Consider the following 11,345-nt stretch of genomic DNA (forward strand, 5'->3'; position numbering starts at 1 on the left):
CCTGAGTGAGCCAAGGGGTCAGCCCGAAAAATTCATCCTAAAATTCATATGGAGTCTCAAGGGACCCCAAATAGCCAAAAAATTTTGAAAAAGGAGAACAAAGTTGGAGAACTCATACTTCCTGATTTCACAATATATTACAAAGCTACAGTAATGAAAACAGTGTGGTATTGACATAAAGACAGACAAATAAACCAATAGAGTAGAATAGAGAGCCCAGAAATAAACTCTTGTGTATATAGTAAAATGACCTTTGACAGAACGCTAAGACAACTCAATGAGGAAAGGACAGTCTCTTCAACAAATGGTGTTGGGGAAAGTGCAGAAGAATAAAATTGGATCCTTATCTTACACCATATACAAAAATTAAAATGGATTAAAGAACTAAACATAGACCCCAAACTATAAAATTCCAAGAGGAAAACGGGAAAAGCTTCATAACATTGAACTTGGCAATGACTTATTGGCTATGACACCAGAAGCACAGGCAACAAAAGCAAAAATAGACCAATGAGACTCCATAAAACTTTAAAAGTTTTGTGTCTTAAAGGGCACAATCAACAGGGTGAAAGGCAACCTTTGGAATGGAAGAAAATATTTGTAAATCATATATCTAATAAAGGGTTAATATCCAAAATATATAAAGAACTTCTACAACTCAACAACAAAAAATCAAACAACCCAACTATAAAATAGGGAAAGGACTTGAATATTTCTCTAAGAAGATATACAAATGGCCAGCAAACATATGAAAAGATGCTCAACATCACTAATCATTAGGGAAGAACAAATTAAAACCACCGTGAGATATCACCTCACACCCAACAGAATGGCTACTTTCAAGAAAACATAAAATAACAAGTGTAGAGAAACTGGAACCCTTGCACACTTTTGGCGGGATTGTAAAATGGCATAACTGCTATGGAAAACAGTATGGAGTTTCCTTAAAAAATTAAAAATAGAACTTTTATATGACTCAGCAATCCCACTTCTGGATATATATCCAAAATAATTGAAAGCAGAGTGTTAAGAGACATTTGTACACCCATTTTATAGCAGCACTACTCACAATAACCAACAGTTGGAAGCAACCCAAATGTCCATCGACAGATGAATGGGTAAACAAAATGTGGTATATACATAAAATGCAACAACATGGATGAGCTTGGAGAAACTTATGTTGAGTGAAGTAAGCAAAGCACAGAGGGATAAATACTGCGTGTACTCACTCATAAGTGGGAGCTAAGAGAGAAAGAAGGAAAGAAAGTCCACAGTGTTGCGTTGGACTTGCAGAGGGAGAGAACATACCTTGGGATACAAAGTGGAGTGGAGGGGAAAAGGGGAGGGGGAAGGAGGTTGTGGATAATTGGATGGGGGACACAGGGTACAATCGCAATTTGTGGTAATGGGCATGCTGCCAGTATGGATCTGGCCTTCACATCTTGGGCATGAGGGGTGACAATCAGCTTTGTATCTTGTGAATATTCAAAACCAATTAAAAAATACAATTATTATTAGTCAATTAAAAAATAAATTAAAAAGTCAAATTGTGCACCTTAAATACATACTGTTTTTATTTGTCAATTTTACCTCAATAAAGCTGGAAAAAAATAGACTTGCAAAAACAACCCTCGACATAGATTTATTAAGAGAGAAAGGATAACAGAAATGACAAAGAAGGGAGTGGCTTATTGAGTCCATTGCCTTGGAGATGGCTGGTAAGATAAGGACTGTGAAGTGTCCTTTTGAATCAGCAACACTTGTATGGGATGGCAAGGGCAGTCTCAGCAGAATGTAAGGTCAGGAGCTTCACTCACTCACTGGTGTATTGAAATGGATAGGTTGGGAAGATTTATGAAGACTGAGTGTGGATAATTCCCTTAAGAAACGATTGTAAAGGAAAGGAGAGCAAGAAAACAAGTGAGGAAGAATATTAACCAGAGGTAAATATTCATGATTGAGAGGTTTTTCTCCAATAGTGTTCAGCAACCTATGTGAAAGAAAGAAAGCAACTAGTATAAAATAATGTTTGAGGGTGCCTGCTCTGCTCATAGTCCCAGCTTAAGTACGAGATTTAGTAGCCGTATTTTATCATGTGTCACTACTTTTCCTGGCCACAGGCGATTAGTGGAGGTAAGGTGACTACTCAGATTCTCTCTCTCAAGAATGTGTTTTAGGAGATGAAGATTGTAGTCCATTGGTGTGCTGGACTTTTATGATATAGACCTAGAGCTGGTAGCAACACGGGGGTTTGTGTACTCAGAGGAAGCATATTGAGAGAAGATGAGTAAGACGGGAAGGGGGAGGAAGGAAGAGAGAGAAAAGAGAAAGAAGAAAGGGAGGGGAGGGGAGGTAGAGAAGGGAGGAAAGGAGAGAAGAGATAGGAAAATATAAAGCAGCAGCAGAGGTGAGAAAGACCATAGGGGCTTTAAGAGAGAGAAGGAAGTTTTGACTATTTTTCAAGCTTCATTTCTAGATTCTGTTTCCATGAAGTTTGGCTCTATCAATATCTGGGTCAGAAAAATTGCCCTTTTCAAACCTTACAATAAAGAGTTCATTAATTGAAGTAGATTTAGTAAATATCTATTTTTTGCAGCAAAGCAGCTTGACATGTATGGTTGTGTTATCTGTGGTGATGAGAATAACATGAATAAAACCACAGATGTGGAAATTAAAATCCAGTTGAACCAAAAAGAAACCATAATGGAATCGAACAGCAATGAAAGTTAAAATTGCAGGAGTAAGCCACATCAAGTCCATGGAAGAAGAAAAGTCAACTATGAATCAACCAACTAACTAACCAATCCACCTATCAATCAATCTCAGTGGTAACTTTCACCAAGATGACTCTAGCTAAATCTTGCCATGTCATCTGCCTTCTTACCAGATCAATCTTTCCCTTTTATTTAAAAATAGTTAAATAAAATTCTTCGAAGAAGGTGCTTTATACAAGACTGCAAGTAGGTGTCAGCCCCAATTAGCAGCAAGTTTAGAAGAGGGAGATAAAGGTAAAACTTTTGGTGGCAGGAAACACTCTGTATCTCTCTCCTTGTCTGTGGCATATTTTCTAAAGTTGCCTGCAGTAATGCATACCCCATCCCACATGTTCTTCTTACTAAATAACGCTGACATTTTTTCAAGGAGAGGTGGAATCTATGTTCTCTCTAGTTGAACCCCTGCAGAACTTTGTAACAACCTTAACCAAAAAAATGCAGCACATGACGTTGCATTACTTTTGAGGCCAATCATAAAAGGCAGCTTTCACTTGGACTTTCTCTTTTGGGATGCTTGCTATTGGATCCCAGTTACCATGTTGTGAGAAAGCCCAGGCCACATGGAGATGCCATGTATGGGTGTTTTGGCTGACAGTGTCAGCTGGACCCCAGCCAACGGCTAGCATCCACTGAGAGTAAATGAGCCTTCAGATGATTCTAAATTTCAAATCTTCTAGCTGAGGTCACAGAAATCACAGAGTACTTGCTGTCTGCACTATGCTCTGTCTAAATTCCTAATCCATAGAAACTGAGAGATGACATATGATTATTGTTATTTTAAGTCACCAAGTTTGGGGGTAATTTGTTATGCAGCAATAGATAACTAATACACTACTCATATTATAAACTCAAATTACAAAGCTGGTGCCAACCAAGACAATTCCAAGCTTTCTTAAAGAAAAAAAATTATTATTATGGAATAGCTACTTAAGTTTTAGTGACATTCCTATCTAAATTTGTCTTTGGGGAATGAAAAGATTGTTATTTTGACCTAGAAAGTCAGTTTCTAGTATAGCCCTTGTGACGTAATCCAGACTGTAGGTAACAATTACTGATGCAATGTTGACATCTTCATGAATTATTGGACTTCTTAATTTCTCTATCCCAAAAGTCTCACCCAGTACTTGGTACATAGTAGATACATAATAAATACAGAAATGAATTGAATTTTTCAATATAAAGCACATCGTTTTACAGGGCACTGGCAGAGAAAATGCCAGGATTTCTGTGAGAATAAAAGGGTTGTAAAAGAAGCCATTTGACAACAATATTTTGAGCATTTTCAGTGGCAACACCAAGAGAGTTGCCTGAAGTGACATTAAAGCCCTTTCTTCATAATTTTTATTGGACAACCCTCCACCCCCAAATAAATGCATTCTAATTAAAAACAATGTGCTTGCTATGCAAATGCAGCTTTAAGCCTGGCAGTCTGTGATTGGAGTGCCAGCATGGTCAAGTTCTGGTGAGGGCCCTCTTCCGGGTTGCAGACTGCCAACTTCTCATTGCATCCTCATGTTGTGAAGGGGTAAGGGATCTCTCTGGGATCTCTTTCGTAAGGGCACTAAGCCCATTCATGAGGGTTCTGCCCTCACAACCTAATCACCTCCCAAATGCCCCACAGCATAACTTTTTTGTTGGGAGGTTTTTAGTTACTAATTTAATATCTTTATTTGTTATATCTGTTGAGATTTTCTACTTATTCTTGAGTTAGTTTAGGTAATTTGTATGTTTCTAGGAATTTTTCCATTTCATCTAGGTTATCTCATTTGTTGGCTTATAATTAATTGATTGTAGTATTGTTTTTACGATTCTTTTTATTTCTGTAAAGTCAGTAGTAATGCCTCCACTTTCATTTTTTTTTACAGCTGGCTGGTAAGCCACTTTCATTTCTGATTTTAGTTTTTTACTTGTATCTTCCCTCTTTTTTACTTTGGATGACACAGCTTTTAGTATATGAAATCACTTTTCTAATAGCTACCATTCATTGAGCTCTTAGCATTCGTGCTTAGAGATTCAAAAGCATCTCAGTTAGTTCTCACAACCACCCTAAGGGAATATCACTATCCCTGCAGAATAGATGAGAAAACCAAGACTCAGGAAGACTCAATGAATTTCCCAATGTCACATAGCTAGTAAGTGACAGAGCTGTAATTCTAATGCACCACTACACCTATTTCTTATATTTAGGGTTTCTTGAAGGGCAAAGAGATAACTATAGTTTTGGTGTGGTGGAATTTCCCGGTTGAATTCTATATAGAGACCACCAGGTGTAATGAATAGGCATTTCTCTTACAATAAAAATTTTCACAGTACAAATAGGATGTATGGAGATAGGTTAGTTAGAGAACATGATTTGTATTACATGCAGCTGTTGGTTACACATCAATTGCAGTAGAAAGATTGATATAGAGACCACCAGGTGTAATGAATAGGCATTTCTCTTACAATAAAAATTTTCACAGTACAAATAGGGTGTATGGAGATAGGGTAGTCAGAGAACATGATTTGTATTACATGCAGCTGTTGGTTACACATCAATTGCAGTAGAAAGATTGTTATTCGGGCAGCATTGGGAACAAATGCATGTTTGTTTTGAGTCGCTAGCTGTTCTAGCAACTTACTCTTTTCATTCTTTTTTGTAGTTATATACTGTGTTATTGTTTATTTTGATTCTGTGCTTTTTTAAAATACCAACTTGTTAAAATTTTCTGTTTTATTTCTCATTTGATAACAATGTATCTAAAATCTCATTTATTTTGATCTATTCACATGCTGTTTAGGATTTGCTTAATGATGATTTGAGCAACTAATACATTTTTCACTTTCAAAACTAAAATACAGTTACGCATTATAAATCTTTTTATTTTCCCTTTGTGCTAGGAACTGAAACTCTGAAACTCCTCATTGACATCATTTTTTTTACATTGTTTTCACACCACCATTTTACAGCAGTTTCACAGGAATGCAAGTATTGCATATTATGGAAGATAAGCTGTACTTCAAGAAAAATACACATCAAATAGAGAAAGAGAAAGGCCCCATTTCTTGTCAAAACCATGGAAGGTTCTTTTTAGAAATCTTCCTGAAAATCACTAGGCTCAGAGATCTGATAAAAACCTTATTCTAGTTCTAGTTTTTTGGGGGGAAAGTCTGCCATGGTTTTGGAGGCTCCTTAAAGTGTTAAATCTTGGCTCTTCTTATCAGAGTCAAGGGAATATCCCAGCTAAAAATTTAAAATGGGAAGAAATTTTCATGCTTTCCCTTTCAGAAGTTAATCAATAAATGTAGATGAATGAGAACTTCTTAATATGAGTGCATAATTAAATGCATGTGCTTCGCTTCCAGTAGTGAATAAAATTTTGAAAGCCAGAATTATGAAAATGAGAGCATCCTTAGTCATGCCTGGTCCCTTTGGCTTGTCTTATATCAAGGAAGTGCATCCCAGCAATCAAACTATTTCTACACAGAAAACATTGTATATAGTCCCTTGCATCAACAGGCTATCTGGAGGACTTTTCTTTGAACTGCAATGAGGAGTGTAATTATGAACAGAGAGGGAGAAGGGATGATGGATAGTGGGGTGTGAATTGTGATGGAGAGGATAAGAACAGGACTTCTATTTTCCTTGGGTAGGCAAACATAAAATTTTATGATTGCTCTCAGTATGCTTGGCACACCCTTATTATGACCCAAAAGTGTTTTGTAGAATAAAGAAAAGGCAGCTATAGTACAACTATCCACCACCCTTCCCCATACTCTTTTCCGCCAACCAATTAATGTCTCCTAGGTAACTTTATTCAAGATAGAATGCTGTTCATCAAATTTGCAATGCTTATTTTTGACCCTACACATCCAGTGGCACCCCTTCTCAACCATTTTTGCCCTCAGTCCTTTAGCCTGGGGATAGTCTCGCATGTCTTGTTGCATGTCCTTCCTCTGTATTTAAATGTTTGTGAAGTCTCTTGTTCAGGGTCTAAGTTCTACTTTATCCAGCCTTGGCTACTTCTTTTCCATGCCTTGTAGTTCCCAGTATTCCTGTATTTTGAAGTGCAAGAGAACATGTGAATAGTTACAATTAATAATCATAAATAGAAAAGCGGTGAAGGAATGAAGAGAAAAAAGCATAAGCTTTTAGGATTTTTTAATGTGGTGACTGGTACAGAGGCACTTACTATTCTATCATTTTTAAAGCACAATACCTAGCCTAGTGCCTACCATATAGTAGGCCTTCAAAGACTACTAGCTCGAGTCTATTTATCTATTTATCTATATGGCCCTTTATAGCTTATATGATCTCCTTTGATTCTTACACTAACCCTGTGAGGAAGCCAGAACAGGTGGTATCATTTTCATTTGGGGGATGAGAAAACAATCTCAAAGAGATGATATAACTTCACAAAATCAGCAAGGAACTACTTCTGCCCAGCAAGGAAGTGGTTGTGTTTAGAACTTTAGGGAATTCTCCTAATAAAATAGGCAACAAATAAATGAAATAAGTTAAAAAACAGATAGTAAGCCTTGCTGTGTACTATCATCATTCCTTGAGCTTATCGATATTTAATCTCTTCATTCATTCATTCGAGAACTATTTATGGAGTGAACATTATGTATCAAGCACTAGTCTGGGCACTCAGAATACATCTGTGAATAAAGCAGACAAAAATCCATGCCCTCTTGGAGCTTACATTATTGTTTATATTACCACCCTGGTCTGAAATAGCATCATTTTATCATCTCTTGCTTAGACTACTACCATTCCCTGATGAATGGATTACTCTCTTGGCAAGGGTGGTGGCAGTGGAGATGGAGGTAGGTGGGTGGATTCAAGGTAAAATGACAGATTTAGTGTTGGTTTGAATGTTGGCAGTGATGGTGAGGATGTGTCGGGAATGGCTTCCTTGAGGCTGAATGAAGCTGAGTCTTGCTCAGTGAAGTAGCTCCAGCTCCAAGCAAAGTGTTTGGCACATATTATTACTAGTATCAGAATGGGACTAGAATGAAGTCACACAACTCCTAGTGTGATTTATTGCTCTTCTACTGTTGGAGTTTCACACTTCTGTGGTTTTAGGATATAGTTAGTTGAAACAAGGTACTCATTAGGGCCGGTAAAGGGTGGGAGTTGATGGTGGTGGAGGCAGGAGAGAGGAGATGGAATTACAAAGGCTTTCTGTTTTGGATTAGGTTGTTTATCAGTAAAAGAGGCCGTTTCTGAGGATCTTTAGGGGTAACATATATGAAGGTACTTCAGAAAGTTCATGGAAATACAGGATTGAAAGATAGTATGAATCTCTCCATGAACTTTTTGAAGTATCCTCACATTTAATTCTAAAAAACTTTCATTATTGAGCATAGGAATTGATGTTTATATTTTCAAATGCTTCCATTTAAATTTCTAATTTGAGCTTCATAATAACCCAAAGAAATGTAGGGCAAGGATGATTGCCTCTCATTTTCCAATAGAAGAAATTGTGTCTCAGAGAGATTTTGTGTTCAGGGAAACTTGAATCTATATCTTTGAATTCCAAATTCAATGTGCTTTTCACTAGGCTCCATTCAATATAGACTCTTACTGCTTTTGGGTGGGATTAGACTTGGAAGTAAATTTATTACAGAAATATTAATAATAACTTGTTGAAATTGGAATGAATCTGTAAAGACCTAGTGATTATGATCACACATGTGAAACACGTATTTGTATTCCTCTTAGAGGAGATTTGTATTTTCAGAAATACTAGCTTATTCTCTCGAGCAGAGCATTTGTATGGTACATTGTGAGTAAATCAGCTTTCTAAACAGCCTCTTACAAAGCAGATTATTTGGCTTTCATTCAAAGTTTTTACACTCAGAAATCCTCTTCTAAGCAGATGTAACGGTAAAGCAAAAGGAGCAGGGTGGTAGGAGAAGGAGACAAAGGGGTCTTTAGCAAGTTTTCTACTTCCCCACACAGTTCTCTACCTTTCTACTCCATTGCCTTTCCCTCTTCTCCCGATGGCATTTGTCTAGCAGTCTGATCTTTCCTCTAGACAAGGCAGTCTGCAGTTTACCAGCTTCTGCTGGCTTCCACGACTGGTGGAGTCTGGAAGGCTGTAGATAGACTGTGATGAATTGAGCCCTTAAGTGTGTTAGCAACTCAATCTGCTGCCACCGAGAGATCCACACATTTTAATTATGGGCTTAGTTTCTTAGGCTTTGGAATTATAGTATCTGCATGTATTCCTGGTTTGCACGTTTAGGGATGTGTTCTCATCTCGGCTGGTGAGAATTTATGTGCACAATTCCCATTAGCACTAATGGGAGTTGCATATATAAATCACTGAACGTCAAAATGAGAATATACCCTTTAGTCTCAAGGAAAAATTAGCCACATCTCTCTTTCCAGCTCTTCTTCTTAGGTGATCTTCAGAATTTCTTCAGCAAATTTTTGACCATCTGATAGTTGGATTGTGGATAAGTCCTAAATATAGCATGAAATAATTTTATTTTATAAGTTTTATAAACATCATTTTCAGTATATGCATAGAATATTTATGTGCTTATTTTAAAGGATTCTCCAAATAACTTATTAAGGCTAATTGCATTATTATTAAACATATTTTTCAAAACATCATAAAGTATGTTAAACGTATTACTAATTATCACCGAATGTGCTTTTATTCACTCATTTCACTAACATTTACTGAATTGCGACTGTGTGTCAGATATTTTTCTAAACTCTGGGGATACTAAGAGACATAATCTTTTCTTTGATGGGCAAGGCAGATATATAATCAAACAATAAACCTTACAGGCCAAAGTTATTTTTTAAAAAGTGGAAAGAGTCATGAGAACAATGAGGAGAGATAGAATGGCTGGAGGAAACGGGAAGAGCTTCACACAGGATGTACCATTTGAATTGGGTCTTGAAGGTTGAATAGGAATTCTGCAGGCTGAGAAGTCAGGACAGGCCATGGAAGGGTGAGGGCATTCTAAGTAGAAGAAACTGAATGTTCTAAGACTAAGTGAGAAAGCATTGTAGCAGGAGTATGGAAAAACATGAAGGGGACCAGAAAGAGATGAGACTATAAGGTACATTGAGTTTGGATTAAGTAAGTGTCCTTAAGAACTATATTCAGTGGGAAACAATGGAAGTTTTTAAGAAGAGGAATTATGGGGATGTCATGTGTTTTATTTATTTATTTATTTATTTAAGAAGATAGAAATGTTATTTATTTATTATTGTAACATAGTTAATTCTAGGGGGCAGAGTGAAGAGTGTATGACATGGAAAGAGGTGATTTAGCTAAAGTAACTGGGTGGCCATTAAGTCAATCTCAGAATGATTTGCTCTTTGGAACATATACAGACATAGATTCACAGTTTTCTTTAAGTAAAATTAGCATAAAATAAGCTACATATGTTTAAGATGTACAATTTGACAAATTTCAATATATGTCTATGCCTGTGAAACCATCACCATAATGAATATTATGAATATACCTGTCATCCTTAAAAACTTTCTTGTGCCACTTTGTAATTCATCCCTTCCAACCCTTCAGTCTCTTGCCTAGACAACCACCTACCTCCTTTTTGTCACTATAGATTAGTTAGCATTTTCTAGAATATTATATTAGTGGAATCATACTGTATATACTCTTTTTTGGGGGGTGGCTTTTTTCACTCAGCATAATTATTTTAAGATTCATTCATTCTGTTCTGTGTTGTCAATAGTTTCTTTTTTATTGTTGAGTGGTATTCCTTGTGTGGATCTACCATAGTTTGTTTATTCACTCACCTGCTGATGAGCATTTTGGTTGTTTCCAGTTTTTGACTATTCCAGATAAAACTGCTATAAACATAAGTGTACAAGTCTTTCTATGGACACATGCTGTCATTTCTCTTGGATGAATACCTATAAGTTTAATGCCTGGGTCATATGGTAGGTGTATGTTTAACTTTTTAGGGAACTAGAAAACCGTTTTCTAAAGTGTTCGTACAATTATACATTCCCACCAACAATATATGAGAGTTCCGTTTGCCCCACATCTCACCAAGACTTGGTATGGTCAGTCTTTTCATTTTAGGCATTCTAATAGGTGTGTTAGTGGTATTTCATTGTGGTAGTAGTTTGTATTTTCCTAATTAACAATGATGTTGAGCATCTGTTCATGTGTGCTATGGGCTGAATTGTGTCCCCCCCTCCAAAAATTTTATATGTTGAAGTCCTAACCCCCAGTACCTCAGAATGTAACTGTGTTTGGAGATAAGGTCTTTAAGGAGGTAATTAAGTTAAAACAGGGCTGTTAGGGTGGAGCCCTAATCCAATAGGATTGGTCCTTTATAAGAAGAGGAAGAGACATCAGGGGCACACATGCACAGAGAGCCAACATGTGGCGAGTCAGCAAGCAGGCAGCCAGCCATCTGCAAGCCAAGGAGAGGGGTCTCAGAAAAAAACAAACCTTTTGACACCTTGATCTTGGACTTGCAGTCTCCAGAACTATGAGAAATGCATTTCTGTTGTTTAAGCCACACAGTCTGGGGTGTTTTTATTATGGAAGCCCTGGCAAACTAATGCAATGTGCTTATCTGTACATC

The sequence above is a fragment of the Galeopterus variegatus genome, unplaced genomic scaffold (assembly GCF_000696425.1).
Source record: "Galeopterus variegatus unplaced genomic scaffold, G_variegatus-3.0.2 Scaffold1271, whole genome shotgun sequence".
NCBI classification, from domain to species: domain Eukaryota; kingdom Metazoa; phylum Chordata; class Mammalia; order Dermoptera; family Cynocephalidae; genus Galeopterus; species Galeopterus variegatus.